This window comes from Cryptomeria japonica, chromosome 9, assembly GCF_030272615.1.
Source record: "Cryptomeria japonica chromosome 9, Sugi_1.0, whole genome shotgun sequence".
NCBI classification, from domain to species: Eukaryota; Viridiplantae; Streptophyta; class Pinopsida; order Cupressales; family Cupressaceae; genus Cryptomeria; species Cryptomeria japonica.
Window position 1 is genome coordinate 585,367,307 of NC_081413.1, and position 17,290 is coordinate 585,384,596.

Genomic DNA, 17,290 nt, shown 5'->3' on the forward strand with positions numbered 1-17,290 from the left:
ATGAAGATAGGATTGTTTGTACTGAGAAAAGTTTGCAAATGTGAATTGAAAAATGTGGATCTCGTATTTTATAATGATTCATAATTATTTATATATGTGAAACAATGAAAATTTAATATGAATTGAAGAATATGGATCTCATATTTTATAATAAACCTTAACTATATATGTGAAAGAATAAAAATAGGATTGTTTGCCCTCCGAAAGTTCTCAAATGTGAATTCAAGAATGTAGATTGATGGGCTTCTTGATTGTCTTTGGTTATTAAATGATATTGTTACATCATATCATTTTGGTGAAGTGTGTTTGTGGTCTGCTATATCTCTACCATCTTGGTCAATTACAGTAACAATTACAGTAACTTATGTAACTTATGTAACTTATGTATCATCTTGTTCAATTACAGTAACTTAAATTTGTGGTCTGTTACTCCATTGACTTTTGCATTGCCAGTTGTGTTTTACTGCTTTCCTATGCAACATGCTATATTGTAATGTTAGATTTTTATTATTATTGATAAGGTCTTCATTCATTTTGTTTCAAATATTGAATATTGAACAGTAAAAAATTCTCTCTTGCAAGCCAGAGAAGGAGGCTGTGTATGAATGGAAATATGGGTCATCTTCCCTACCTCCTAGAAAAGCTACTGTGATTGCAAGAATCCCAGGAGAAACCCACCAGATTCTTGTAGATTTCACATCAAAAGAAGTTGTCTATGATGAAGTCTATCAGGGATTCGGGTACCCCATATTCACATCAGAGGAGCAAGGTAAAGCCTCTCAGTTGCCCATGGAGTATCCTCCATTCATAGAGTCCATAAGAACCAGAGGCCTAGATATGAAATCAGTTGTTTGCAGCACTTTTTCTGTAGGATGGTTTGGGGAAAAGAAGCAAGGCAAGAGAGTCATCAATGTGCTGTGTTTTTATACCAATGGAACTGTTAACATACATGCCAGACCCATTGAAGGTGTTACAGTAGTGGTAGATTTAGATCAGATGAAAATCCCAATGCCAAAGGCCCAAGGAACAGATTACAGGGAATCAACTCAGAAGCCTCCATTCGGGCCCACAACAAACCCCATTTCAATTGAGCAGCCTGAGGGGCCGAGCTTCAAAGTCCATGGTCATATGGTAGAGTGGGTTTGATGTGGGCCTGTTATTTCTACGGCAGATGTTTATGACCCAGAAAAGGGGAGATTCAGGAGTGTCATGTACAGGGCTTTTATTTCTTACATGGATCCATCTGAGGAATGGTATTACAAAACGTTTTTTGATGCTGGGGATTTTGGTCTGGGGCAAAGCTCAGTTTCTTTACAGCCATTGAATGATTGTCCAAGACATGCACATTACATGGATGCATTCTACGCAGGAGCTGATGGAAAACCAGCTGTGAAGAAGAATGTTTTCTGCATATTTGAAAGATATGCTGGAGATGTTTCATGGAGGCATACAGAAACAGGGATTCCACACTTAGTGGTAAGTTTTCTATTAATTGATAATTTTATTCAGTTTATTAGTAGTTTCTTACGTGCTTGCCTTTCTATTATGCATGTTTCATAAATTTTTACCTTCTTTTAGTTTACCAATGACAGTAGAAAAATCTCAATGTTTCAAAATAAGATGTTAATTGGATTATTATTTATTATTTATATATTTATTATTATAGAATTAAAAACATTTAGTAATGAAGAGCTATTAGGGTTTGAGTGAAAAGATACAAAACTGCAAGAAATTTATTGAAGTATCCATAATTTGTTATTGGTTTTGCATAACTTATTAAAGCAGTAATCACGCTTGCAAAATAGTTAGCAATATAAAATATGTAAAGCTATTGAGGTATACATTATTTTCTTGAAAGAGTTAGGATTATACAAGAAAGATACAAGAAAGAGTTAATTGTTTTTTTAATATACAAGAAAGATACAAGAAAGATAACTTAGCAAATTAGAAATTATACTTGCAAGAAAGATACAATGTAATAGGTCAATGACTATTAAAGTTATTAAAGTATGCATTATTTGTCATTGGGTTATTTATAGTTTTTTTTGCAATTTAAGATTGTATAAAAGAGTTAGGATTATAATTATATTATATAATATTGATGTAAATATTGGATCTTTGTAGATAATAAAATATATTGGAAATGATAATCTTTAGGTCTATATTAATTTTCATTTGTTTCAAGAATAATCTTTGTCAAATCATCAAGTGTATGGATAGAGACACGGGGCAATGAAAAGAACCATTCTATAACATATTTCTTAAAAGTTTTTTGAAATAGCTTAGACAATAACATATCTAATCTATCCTCGTATATCAAAATTTCACACATGTTACAATGAATGAGCTCAACTTTGTATTAGGGTTACTCTCACCATCATACATTGAGAAATAGGGTGCCATGAAGCTCATAGGTAGTGGATGTGTAACAATCTCATGAGCCAATAGTGTATGCATAACCTCAAACTCATCACTATCTTTCTCATTAGGTCTTACATCCACTTTATTTTGTACTTGATTTATTTTATACATCAATGCAACTATAGTAGAGGAAGGAAGGGTAACAAATGAAAGTCAATGACCAATATGGGTATGAGTGTGGGAGGTATGAGGTACGCAAGCGATAATGAGTAAGGAACAAGATATAGAGAAAGTATAGAGGAAGGATTCTTTACTTCTTACTAGTCAACAAGGATTAGTGGTATTTAAAAAAAAAAATGAGGTTATCAAACTACTAGTCTCTAGAGGCAAGTACTTCTAGGTCAACCCCATAGAGAGATTGAATTTATGGTTGTGTTGAAGATTGGCTAGCAACACTATTCAAATATTGTATACGATGTTCCTTTAATGCACTCATTAAAGGGTTCCTCTAATAAATGTTATTCGAATGCTTTAGGAAGTTGAATGATTCTAGGCGATGCCAAAATAATTAGAGGATGTGTACTAATAGGCAAATGAATATATACCACAACATAGAAATAAACACAAAATATGTATCAAGCGGGTTCATAGTAAGAATAAAATGGGAGGCGTTGAGATTTTTTTTTTTTTTTGGTCTATTTCATGAGTTATTTAGGTAGGAGTGAGATGGATCTTATGCCCATAGGATTGACATAGCACAAGAGGAAGAGAACAATAGGACCGGGGTGGGGAAAGAGTATGTTGACTAAAAAAGTGTACGAGAATATGCAAAACAAAATAGATAAGATATGGTCAAATGTGAGAATGTATATAGGTGGAATTAGGTGAGAATAGAAGAAAGAGTACAACTTTACATCAAAGTCTATCAAAATGAACCCAAAACTAATCAAGAAATGACATGAATATGCAAATTTCATCATCACAATAATTAATTTTAAAAATAACTTCAAATTATTAATTTCAAAACATCATATAGAATTAAAAATTTGACTTAAAAATAATATAAAATCTTAAATTAAATTTAATATAAGATAATTAAAATAAATAAATAAACTACACATTATTAAAATTATTCACTAATATTAATATTAATAAAATATTTTATTAACAGTAAATTTATTAAAAATAGTTAGTTTTATTATGATGTTTTATAATCATAAAAGTGGTATAAGATATGTTATAGTTTAAATTAAATATTGAGAAATGAAATAACACCTAAGATTGGAGACAATTTAGGACAATTCATAAGAATAAGTCAACCTATATTAAATCAATATTTTTTAAGGTTGCCATATGAAAATAAAAATGACATCAAAAATATTATTATATAATAATATTTAATAAAAAAGTAATATTTTAATATACAATATTTAATATTTATAATCAATCAAAAAATATCGTTTAAGCTTATATTTGTTTTTCTCTTCAATTAATAAATTTATTGATTTAATTGACAAACCCTTCAAATAGAATATTCGAATATTGAATATATTAGCGTGAAAATAGAGACGGACTAAGTTAGAAAAATTAATTTTCTTCCTCTACAAAAACAATTGATAGAGATGGCTACCAATATTTAATTAAAAGTTCAAATTTGATTTGTATAACATCGTTTTGTCAACCAAGAAAGTGATAGGAAGGATGTTCATACGATATTGAAGAAATTATCACCTTTCTAAGTAAAAAAATTAGAATAAAATATATTTTTGATTTAATTTATGTTATAATGTGTCAAATAATTATCTTATCATTGGTCAAAATTTACTTTTGACTGTTAATCAGGATAATGTTTAAAAATAGTCATAAAAATATTTAATCAACATATTTTAAAATATTAAATTGGGTGTATTCATCTCGAGCATCAGATAAGTTTTAGTTTTAAATCTAATAAATTATTTTAGTATTTTAGATTATTAGATGTTATTGGTACTTTGACATGTTCTAGTTTTCAATTAACTAACATAGAATAAGCTAATTAAAATAAAAATTAATTCTATAAAATCAATTAAAAATTCCTTTTATTTTCAAGAGTTTGATTGAGATCATTCTGTTTGAAAATAAGAACTTTTTTATTGATCTACATATTCCTTAAAATCTAGTTCATAGACTGTTGTTTTGATATGTTTATATTACAATTAAAATCACAATTTCAATGTAGGTATTATCCAATAAATGATCCATATATAGATCAAATCTTTTTATTTCTTATGATCATGTGTCTCCATTTGTTTTAATAAACTTCCAAATTGATAGTATATAGTGTTCCCATTTATTTTAACAAACAACTCAATTGTCTATAGTTTTCTTTTTTTTAAAACATTTTTATCATATCATAGGTACTAATATTGTTGGTTGATTTATAGGTAACAGAAGTAAGACCAGAAGTAACATTAGTGGTGAGAATGGTTGCCACAGTGGGAAATTATGATTACATTCTTGACTGGGAATTCAAGAAAAATGGAGCGATTCATGGCAATGTAAGTTACCAACACTAATCCATCCTTATCACTTTAGGAGTAACTTGTGTTTCATGTGGTTTGCAATTATTGGATCAAAGATTAGACTTTTGTGCTGATTTTTTACTAGGATGTCCAAGTGGATAATTTTATTGTCATATATTACAAGTGCACTAAAAATATGTCATTGCTTCACCTTAACTAATAATGCATATATTTTTTTCCCAATTTGTATTTTAACATAAAAATAAAATATAGGTGGGACTCTCAGGAATCCTCAAGTATAAAGCCACAAGCTACACACACCTTGACCAAATTCAAAAAAAAAATGAAGATATATATGGAAATTTACTAGCAGAGAACACAATTGGCACATTCCATGATCATTTTCTCACATTCTATTTGGATGTGGATGTGGATGGCATTGAAAATTCATTTGTGAAAGCCATGATAAAGAGGAAGGATGTTACAAATGGTCAATCTCCAAGAAAGAGTTATTGGACAGTTGAAAAAATGGTTGCCAAGACAGAAGACGATGCTAAAATCCAATTTGATTTGAAAAAACCAGCAGATCTACTAGTTATCAATCCCAACAAAAAAAGTAAAGTTGGTCAAGATATTGCATACAGATTGGCTCCCGGATCAATTGCAACAAGTCTTCTATCATTAGATGACTATCCACAAATTCGAGCAGCTTTTACCAATAACCAGGTGAAGTAGATTATGACATGAGAAATTTCCACCTAATTTTCTATGACTATTGTTATACAATATTTGTATTTAGTTTATAAAATTGTTCTTTTCAAAAAAAAATTTAATTTTTTTTTATGTCTATTTATTTGTTTAAGTGGGTGATCTCATTTGATCTAATTACTATGTATAGGTGTGTGTTAGTCGATATAATCGTACTGAGCAATGGGCTAGTGGAGATTACACAAATCAAAGTCATGGAGATGACACATTAGCAGTGTGGACAAACAAGTGAGTAGCGAGTTAATAATAGTGTTATAATATTTCATTCTTATCAAATCAATTAAAGAAATTCTAGGATCAATTTATAATATTATTAGGTTTGATGTTTTGAAATAGACTACTATTTATCTATTAGTATGAAAATAATTGATTTCAATACTTATATTATTTTGTTACTTTGAATTATTTTAACAAAAATATTTAATGTTTGATGTGATTGTTATTTTTATAGGAATCGAGATATTGAGAACAAGGACATAGTGTTGTGGTATACTATGGGTATCCACCATATTCCATATCAAGAGGATTTTCCAGTGATGCCAACACTATCAGAAGGATTTGAGTTAAAGCCAACAAATTTCTTTGAAAGAAACCCAATTTTAAAATTAGAATCTACGAATGCATCATCATTGCCTAAATGTAAAAAGGCTAGTTAGTGCATGCAGTCCTTAAGATGCATAAATAAGATGGATTTGGAGGATGAACCTTTTTCTTGAATAATTTCTTTAATAGATGGATTAATATGCATTATATTATTTGAATTCTAAGAAAATATATAATTATCAATTAATGTTTATAAATTCTAATGGAGTGTTCAAGTGACTACTCTAGAGTATAAAATTATAAGTATCAAAGTATATAAAAGTGCAATTGTACAACTAATAAATATTCACATACAATGATTCAATGATTATTTAAGGGCTATGTCCTCGCACAAGTCTCAAGATACAACAAACAAAATAATTATGCATATGAAGTTCATCAATTATTATATGGGAAAATGTATAATTATTATATCAAAGTGATTTCTTGGAGATTTTCTAGGAATTAGAAGTGGCCATGTACCTTTCATAAGAGCATTAATAATTAGACATTGTTGGAAAGAATTGTAAGAGAAAATAATGTTGTATGTAAGAGAAATACTTAAAAATAAAAGTAACTGCGAATAGAAATATATCATAATTTAAAAAAGTAATTCATTAAAATACTTCATCAAGTTATTAAGAATATCCACTCAAATCAAGAAACTTTATTTAAATTCAAGATATCACCCATACATCACAGGATACAATTGTTACATTCTTGTTTAAATGATGACCCATATCTCTCATACGAAAGACGACCCATGGTTAAATTTGGCTCTAATAGAAAGTTTGTTTCATTTTTAACTCCCTTAAATATTGACTTCTTCTTCAAAATAATAACACTTTCATCAAACAATCAAGTAGAATAATTCATATGTTTAATCTATGTATATTAATAGTCACAACAAAGTGTTTACATCATATTGTACCACTCTTGAATACATGTAATAGATTGAATAAGAGAAACTAGATACTTTCTTTTCTACAAATGTTGAGAACATTTTAATACAATTTTTAACTGGCTAAGTATATATTTCCTAACAACTATTTAGATAACAATCATTCTTGATGTCAATATTGTTGATGATTTATAGCTTCAGTCAGATAAAATTAAATGTTAAATTGGCCTTAAGGCCTTCAACATTTAATTATATATATCATTATGTTATTTATTATTATTATTAAATTGATTAAATGTATATCAATTAACAATAATAATGATAACACCGATTAATATATATATCGGGTTGCATATTATTATATCAGGTTGCATATTATTATATCGGGATGCATACGATATATAGGGTGGCGATATAAAAGTCACCGATAGTTATCGGTGTGTTAGCCTACATCGATATTTATCAGTTGTCAAGGCTAACACACCGATAACTATCGGCTGTTAGCATTAAGCCAACATCGATAGACATCGGTTGTAATACTACTCCCACCAATTGGCATTAACGTGAAACATGCATATGTTTAATATAAACAAAGAGCCATGATCAAGTAATGTCTTGATCGGTCATGATCGATCAAGGAATTGCTTGACCGTGCCTCATTTGTTACATATTTATATTGAGTGGCATTTGTGAGATAGGACATAGAAAATAATAAATGCTCCTCTCACCTGCCATACAAAAGAAGATAGCCAGATTTATATTTTAATCAGTAATACTGTAAAGCAGAAAATCGTGAGCGAACCCTAAGTGTTCCCCCCACCACTCCGAGAAGAGGGGAAGGAGGTCACTTAGGATTGACGGTTTTCACTTAGGGGGGACTTTACATTCAAAAGAGGGGTTGAAACCCACAAGATCCAATCGTACACAATGCAAGATTGGATTCTAAATGAGTTTCAAGGGTTAAGACAGCAAGGCTACCCTCTTTTGTAAAGAATGTAGATAGAAGGATCAAGCTAGGAATGCATAGAAAGTGAAAAAGATTTGCTTATAAACAGAGATAGGGATATAGGATGAAGTTGCGGACCTGGAATTAGCAGTAAAATGTCGAGACGGCGCTGTCCTGCAAATTTGAGCAAAAGTTGACGGGACAATGGCGCCCAGCGTGCACACGGTCCTCCGAAAAATCCGCGAAACAAAGGGGGATCTGTTCGTCTCTGCACAAGGATTCCAGATCTTCAATTACAGCCGTGTACCTGCAACCTACACACAGAAAAGCGAAGACGATTGGGGGGTTAGGGATTAGGGGTTTGCCCTTAGGTCAAACCCTAGTTTTGGAATTAACCAAGAAATGAGAAATGCTGTAAATGTAAATGATCGTAATGTAAAACAAGTACTAGTACCTTGTTGTAAGAATGTTTGTATTCTTACATGCGAAGGTGTAGATGTTGTTGTATGTTGTATGTTGTATGTTGTATGTTGTATGTTGTATGTGATTTCTTCTTCAATGGTTGAATCCTTGTCTTGAATGCAACACTTAGCCTTGAATGGAGACTTAGAATGATCAATTGCTTGAAGGAATGCTTGAATGCTTGAATGCTTGAATGTTTGAATATCGTTTCCGCCTTTTTTCTTATCTCCCAAATGAGAGAGGAAAATGTAGTTTATATACTTGTCAATTAGGGTAGATAGACTGATTTTTCTGACCTTAGGCCGACCAGGAAACAATATTTTCCAATTTGCAAACATAAAGACCCGAAGCCCCATAAGAGACTGGGCCCAAAATAGGGCCAGGGACCAGGGCGCTGGGCGCCATGGTCCTGGGGGACTAGGGCGCTGGGCACCATGGTCCTGGGGGACCAGGGCACTGGGCGCCATGGTCCCACCTCTAGGGACAGTAGGGTGCAAGGAGGATCAGGCCAGGGTGCTGGAAAATGCAGTTTTTGATGTCATGGACAAGTTTCGGGGTCTCCATTCAAGTTTCGTGTTGCGTTGCCATCATGAAGACCCAAATGCAGTCAAAATTGCAAGTGTCACAATTTTAGGACACTACATTTAGCCCCCACTTTAGCAGGAGTAGAAGCGTACGCTCATACTTCCGGTAAAGTACAAGGAAACAACATTGAAAGACTTTCACCACGTCAAGGAGGCAAGATACACCAAGCCCCCAGTGGACTAAGGATCTTACGACTTCAATTGACAAAGTAAAAGGGAAGATCATGAGGGAGAACCATGACTGTCAGTAGTAAGGCTCCCTCACTATGAGTCATGCAAGAGAAATACCAAAAATTTTCAAGGCAAAGCTAAGTTCGCCAAGAAATTTTCAAGTATCCTGAAGGGATAGATGGGGTGTATGCCCCCCTACGTTAAAGCGATCGCACACGCCTCAATGGGGGTGATTGCTTTAAGGTAGTGATACACATAAGAAATGAGAAGGGAAGGGAGAACGTTATCACAAGGATTTAGCCCCCAAGTGTGAGATAAACCCAAGGATAATAGACACAAAACACAAAGCACAAGGTGACTTCGCTTTCCTCGGGGTCAGTATGCTGTATGATAATTCATGTATATCATATGTATGTATGCATAATTGTTCTTCATTCCCCAATCAAGGAAGGTCACCTAGAAGAAGGGAACACATGTGTCTTTTGAGTCAACATGAGAGAGACCAAAAGAGATCTCAATGCTTTGCATCGTCCTCAAGTAGACAACACTAAGGACAACAAATAGAAGAATGAGAATAACACATAGAAGCAGTAACAAAAGAAAAAGAGGAGGAGAGAATCTGCTATGCTAATGAAACTAGTCTAACATGTCATCTACCCCCCGATCTTGTGGATCAATGTTTCGGGAAGGCAGGGAACACGCTAGAGGAGGAACATCCAACACAGCAGATGGAGCCATCACAAGATCCAAACAAGGGCTATGTTCATGTTCCAAGCCACGTTGTTCTTGTCTAGGAGCTAGGATAAGTGCTTTAGAAAATTCGTTAGATAAATGGTTATCAATATCAACAAGTTCATATTCACTATCAGAAGCAAGAGAAGTAACATTTTCATCATGAATAACGTTTTCATCTATATCATCATCAAGATTTATAAAAATAGAATCTTTAACTCGCACAGGATCAAGAGCATCATGCATCTTATGTTTAGGAGATTTTGGAGAAAATGGAATAATGCTTGTTGAAGGTGTTTTTGGAGATTGCAAAGTTTGAGAAGCAGCTGCCTGAGCTTTAAGATGACGCTTTCGTCGGCGTTCACGTGCAGAACAATTTCGTCTAGTCTTAGTAGGAAGTTGAGAAGATTGAGGAGGAGGAATGTTCTCATCCTTATCACTTGGGTGTTTAGGTTGTGGTCTCTTAGGTTGGATAATAGGAGAAGAAGAAGGTCTCTTCTCTCTATAAAAAGGAGGAGGAACTGCTCCATATAAAGGAGGAATATTTGGTTTAGGAAGAAGACCAAGTCCATCATGACGAGGAGGTATAGGTCTGCTTTTAGAAAGTTTATTAGACATAGACATAGTCACATCCATAGGAATGGGTTGGGAATCTTCTTGAGGAAAGACATTAGTTTTATCTTTCAAGGGAAGAACTTCCTTCTCAAGAACGATAGGAATATCAAGTTTGGGTGTTCTAGGTTCACTTAGAGATAGGATCATATCTATTTTCCACTTTTGATAAGATTTGAAAAGATGATCACTTCGCGGAGGAAGAGATTGGAATTGTTTAGGCCAAAAATAATCAATAGGAACGCTAGAAGTTCTTTCAGCTGGTTTAAAGAGACTATGATTGACAGTAACAACTTCACCATTATGGGGAAATTTCAAACACTTATGAATAGGAGAAGCAATAGCTTTCATGGAAGATAGCCAAGGATAGCCAAGCTTCACACGAAATTGTTCGGATGAAGGAATAATAGCAAAGTTCACATCAAGGGATTTGTTATGGACCTCAATGGGTAATGTAATAGAACCAATTGCAGGAGAAGAAAATGCATCAAATAATTTCACAATCACATCTGTTTTGTCATAGATCACTTGATTCAATTGCAAAGTAAAAAGAAATTCTTTAGTAATAACATTAACCATGCACGAAGGATCAATAAGCACTCCACGACAAGGTGTATTCTTGACTTTCGCAACTATGTATAAAGGACCATCAGGTGCCCTAATAGTTTCATTAGAATCAAATGTGATGGAAGGTTCTTTAGGGTTTTCTTGCTGCTCTACAAAGTTAATCACATTCGGAGTCATAGACACAAGACCATCAGATGAGAAAGAAGAATCATTAGCCTCAATCGCATTAGAGGTATGAGAAGGTAATGGATCAGTAAAAATCTGAAGATTTTGGTTAGGAGGAGCTAAAAATGTGTTGCCTTTATCATTCACACCAGAAATAGAGATAGTATTATTATCAATCAAATCTTGAATTTTACCCTTTAAAGCAAAACATTTTTCAGTATCATGCCCAGGTTGACGATGAAATTGACAAAAAGATTTGTTATCAAAATAGGGTGAATTAATCTTTGCAGGATCTATTTGCCTTATAGGAGGAAGGGTAAACACATTTTGTTCCAATAACTTATTCATAATACTATGTAATGATTCATTCAAAGGAGTAAACTTTCTTTCTTTCTTGAAAAACTTAGAAATAGGAGGCACACCTGATGCTGCATTCACATTGTTGTTGATGATGTTTTCATTGAATTTAACAGACTCTCTGTTCAGTTTAAACTTCCCAAATGGTTGTTGACTACTATCACCCTTATCACTCGGAGCCATAGGATGTGATTGTTCCATTTGACTCACAGTCAGTTGATAATTGTGAAGAGTTGCACACAACTGTTGGAAAGAAGTAAACTGAGAAAAGAGGAGTTTGTCTCGAATATCTTTTTGTAAATTAGAAATAAAGATTCTTTGAATATCATTGTCAGGCACTGGAAAAGAAATTTGAGCGTACAAATGCTTATATCTACCAATGAAATCAGTCACTTTTTCTTTAACACCTTGTTTACAATGCATTAAATCAATCAAAGTAACTTTAGGACTTATATTGTTTTGAAATTGTTGAATAAAAGTATTTGCAAGTTGTTCGAAAGAAGTAATAGAATAAGAAGGAAACGAGCAATACCATTGTAGGGCTTTATCTCTTAATGTTCTAGTAAATAGTTTTGCAAGCAACCTTTGGTCATAAGCAAAATCGGTACATATTGTTTGAAAAGTCTTAACATGTGTTAGAGGATCACCTTTACCATTATAAAGCTCCAAATGCGGAATTTCAACATGTTTAGGAGGAATAGCTCGAACAATGTCAAGAGAAAGTGGGCTCGCAACATCAAATGTGGGCACACTAAACTTAGACTGATTCATAGAGGCAATTTGTTGCTGTAAAGAAGAGACAGTTTGTGCAAGATTGTTAATGGTCGCTTCAGTTGAAGAGTTCATATTAGATGTGTTAGATTGTGATGGAGGTATTATGTTATTGAAAGAAGGTAAAGAGTAAGGTGGTGGGACACTATGATAGTTAGTCATAGGAGAGGATTGGAAAGGAGGAACACTACAAGGAGGAATGGAATGGTTAAATGAATTGCCCCCTTACGTCATATTCATTTGTGGAGATGTAATAGGAACACTCATTGAAGGAATGAATGAAGAAGTCGGATTGAATGAAGGAAGAGGGTTAATTGAAGAGGAAGGATTGCCCCCATGACTAGTGATCATAGGGGGAATGTCTTGTATAGAAGTAGTCATTATGTTTGATGTAAAGGTAGGTATACTAGCAATAGAAATTGTCAAAGGAACAGAATGATTGACTTGAGTGAGAGGTTGTGTATAACCTAAAGTTTTAGCACAACTCTTCATAGGCATCACATTTGAATCCACAATGTGTGCAATACCACGCAAAATATCAGGGTATTCTTGAGACATCCATTGTCGAAAATCATCAAATTGGTTATCCAATTTTGAAAGTTGTTCTACAGAAACCTCATGGAGAGCTTCTTCATCATTAAGAGGATTAGAGGAATTACCCATGTCCTCGTTAAAAAGGCTATTCAAATTAGGTTCCATCTCCTCGGTAATTAAACCTTGGAAAGACTTAATTCTACGGCTTCATCTAACAGGAATAGTGTAAGTAGGGCTTATTGTTGTAAAACTCATGCACTAGAGAAGGAGAGAAGATTTTGAATTTAGAGGTAGCAAATTTCAGTAAAATCAGCCAATCTCCTAGATTTAAGCTGTTAAATGCAATCACGACAATCTCCTGAAATTTTGAAAAAAATGTCAGGGACCGTGGTGCTCGGAGTGCACACGGTCCTCGCAACTTTTTTCAAAATTTGCACGAATGAAATTTATGATGATTTTAAAGCTAATCTGAAAAAATTGAGTGATTTTATGATCTGTAGATAGGCCAAATTAAAGTTGCAATCTCAAAATTGAACCCTACCCAGATTGTCAAAAAATGCAAAATTTGAATTTTGAAAAAAAAGAGGGAAACTGAAATTTTGAATTTTATGATTTTAGAGGGAATACCAAAAGCAATGCAAGTTTTGAAATTTGAAAATTGACTTAATTTCACGCAAAATTCAATTTTGAAAGTGGAAATCAAGGTTGTTGCAATTAAACACTTAATTTCAAAAGTCACAAATTGCAAGAATTTGAATAAAGCACTGAAATTTTGAATGAACACCAACACACTTTTCAGATTTAGAACAGTAAGAAACACAATTTTGACATGAATTTCAATTTCACCAATTTTTGAATGTTTAGAAGCCTTAATCTAAGCAATCCCTAGACCAACTTTAACTTTAATTTTGAAAGTGTTGTAATTGATAAAATCAGCCAAAATTTTGGATTTTAGCAGAAAAATACAGTAAGATCTAACTCCCGAAATTTCAGAAAAAATGTCGGGGACGATGGCGCCTGGAGTGCACACGGTCCTCGCAACATTTTTCCAAATTTTCAGGGATGAAAGATATTATGAGTTTGTTGCGGAATCCAAAGTTATAGCCGATTTGGAGATGTTTTGATCGGTGAAATTATCAATCAAAGGTTGAATCAAGAGGGTTTTAAAAATTAGGGTTTTGACACTTAACCACTTAATTTTCAGAATTAAAGCACAAATATGAATTGATAATTTGTAATAGAAGGGCAGATCTGAAACAAGCATTAACAATTAAACATTTCACAAGTTCAATTTTTTAAAAAGAAAATTTAGGGTTTTTATGCAATTAACCTCTAAAATTTTGCAAAAGAACAAACATGGAAATGTAATCAAGGCATCCAATTTTCAGATCTAGTCATGAATAATCAGAAAGGATGTTCACATCAGGTTCACCAAAATGTAAAGCAGAAAATCGCGAGCGAACCCTAAGTGTTCCCCCCACCACTCCGAGAAGAGGGGAAGGAGGTCACTTAGGATTAACGATTTTCACTTAGGGGAGACTTTACATTCAAAAGAGGGGTTGAAACCCACAAGATCCAATCCCACACAATGCAAGATTGGATTCTAAATGAGTTTCAAGGGTTAAGACAGCAAGGCTACCCTCTTTTGTAAAGAATGTAGATAGAAGGATCAAGCTAGGAATGCATAGAAACTGAGAAAGATTCGCTTATAAACAGAGATAGGGATATAGGATGAAGCTGCGGACTTAGAATTAGTAGTAAAATGTCGAGACGGCGCTGTCCTGCAAATTTGAGAAAAAGTTGACGGGACGATGGCGCCCGGCGTGCACACGGTCCTTCGAAAAATCCGCGAAATGAAGGGGGATCTGTTCGTCTCTGCACAAGGATTCCAGATCTTCAATTACAGCCGCGTACCTACAACCTACACACAGAAAAGCGAAGACGATTGGGGGGTTAGGGATTAGGGGTTTGCCCTTAGGTCAAACCCCGGTTTTGGAATTAACCAAGAAATGAGAAATGCTGTAAATGTAAATGATCGTAATGTAAAACAAGTACTAGTACCTTGTTGTAAGAATGTTTGTATTCTTACATGCGAAGGTGTAGATGTTGTTGTATGTTGTATGTTGTATGTGATCTCCTCTTCAATGGTTGAATCCTTGTCTTGAATGCAACACTTAGCCTTGAATGGAGACTTAGAATGATCAATTGCTTGAAGGAATGCTTGAATGCTTGAATGCTTGAATGTTTGAATATCATTTCCATCTTTTTTCTTATCTCCCAAATGAGAGAGGAAAATGTAGTTTATATACTTGTCAATTAGGGTTGATAGACTGATTTTTTTGACCTTAGGCCGACCAGGAAACAATATTTTCCAATTTGCAAACATAAAGACCCGAAGCCCCATAAGAGACTGGGCCCAAAATAGGGCCAGGGACCAGGGCGCTGGGCGCCATGGTCCCACCTCCAGGGACAGCAGGGTGCAAGGAGGATCAGGCCAGGGTGCTGGAAAATGTAGTTTTTGATGTCATGGACAAGTTTCGGGGTCTCCATTCAGGTTTCGTGTTGCATCGCCATCGTGAAGACCCAAATGCAGTCAAAATTGCAAGTGTCACAATTTTAGGACACTACAAATACATAGAATAAGATAAATTTAATTCTGATCTATAAATTTAACATGGTATCAGAGCCAGGTTTCCTTCTATAAAGCCTAACCGCCTGATGGAAGATCCGATTAAGATCAGATTGATATCTCCTTGAAAGTTTGTATTTTAAAATGATGAATGGAATTAGATTTGAAGATAGACTTGAAGGTGCCTCAAACTATGTTTCATGGAAATTATGAATGATGTTGGTACTAAGGAAGAATGAGTTAAAAAAAAAATAGAGAATCCTTCTAAACCTGATGGAAAAGACGAACAGAGTCAATGGGAAAAGAACAATATTAAACAAATGGAGTTATTAGTAGATGGAGTAAAGAGTCATCTACTACCTATCATTACAAGGTTAGATTCTGCATATGACATGTTCAAAGCCTTGAAAGACATGTTTGAGATTAACAACACGAGCAGAATCCTCACACTTAAAAATCAACTTTCTAATATTAAAATGAGTAAAGAAGAAACTATCACTTCATATTTTATGAGGATAACAGAATTAAGGAACCAACTCTCATCAATTGGTCACATTTATGATAATAAGAAGCTAGCTATGATAACTCTAAATGGGCTCCCTATCTCATGGGAAAACTTTAGACAAGGAGTTAGTGCTCGATCCAAAGTTCCCAAATTTGTCAGACTAAAAGCTGACTGCATTCAAGAAGAGTGTAACCTAATATCAAGAGGAATCATGAAACCCGTTGATGAAGATGTTCAAGTTCTAGTCTCTAGTTTGAAAAGGAAAAAGGACAAAAAGACATATGATAATCGATCATTCAAGAAGCCTATAGACTCCTCTAAAGTACAATGTTTAATATGTGACGAATATGACCACATTGTAAGAACTTGTCCTCTTGAACTTAAACTACAAGCATCCCTTGCTGAAGTCAGAAATTTAGACGTATGTTCAGAAAAATATGTTCTCTAGAAGAAACTCAAGATACCTTGTGATTGAGAGGGAGCTTACTAATAAAGATTGAGCACTTCTGAGGTAAAAATTGTAAATATTAATTATTTTATGGGCCCTATGTAAATCTTAAGGTGATGACTTCCAAATGATTTCCACTTGTATTTTTGAGGTTATTGGAAGGTGACGATCTTACAATAACTCAAGATTGTGGATAGAATCACCGACTGAGGCAATCCACACAAGAGCTCATGGATAGAATCGCCGACTGAGGCAATCCATGTAAGAGCTTGTGGATAGAATAACCGACTGAGGCAATCCACACAAGAGCTCATGGATAGAATCGTCGACTGAGGCAATCCACGTGAGAGCTCATGGATAGAATCACTGACTGAGGCAATCCACACAAGAGCTCATGGATAGAATCTCTGACTAAGGCAATCCATGTGAGAGCTCATGGATAGAATCACCGACTGATGCAATCCACACAAGAGCTTGTGGATAGAATAATCGACTGAGGCAATCCACACAAGAGCTTATGGATAGAATTGCCGACAAAGGCAATCTACTCAAGAGTTTGTGAATAGAATCGTTGATGGAGGCAATTCACATCTTTAAACTATGGTCCCAAGATAAGCATCATACGATTTATGAATATTGCTCCCAATACCTTTTATCCTCCCTAGCTAAGAGGGAGTGTTGATGATTTATAGCT

The 17,290-nt window shown here is 34.0% G+C and overlaps 1 pseudogene; it reads left to right on the top strand.

Moving 5' to 3' along the window:
* Nucleotides 1-6,286, top strand: LOC131053113 (amine oxidase [copper-containing] alpha 2, peroxisomal-like; annotated as a pseudogene).
* The last annotated feature ends 11,004 nt before the right edge of the window (nt 6,287-17,290 follow it).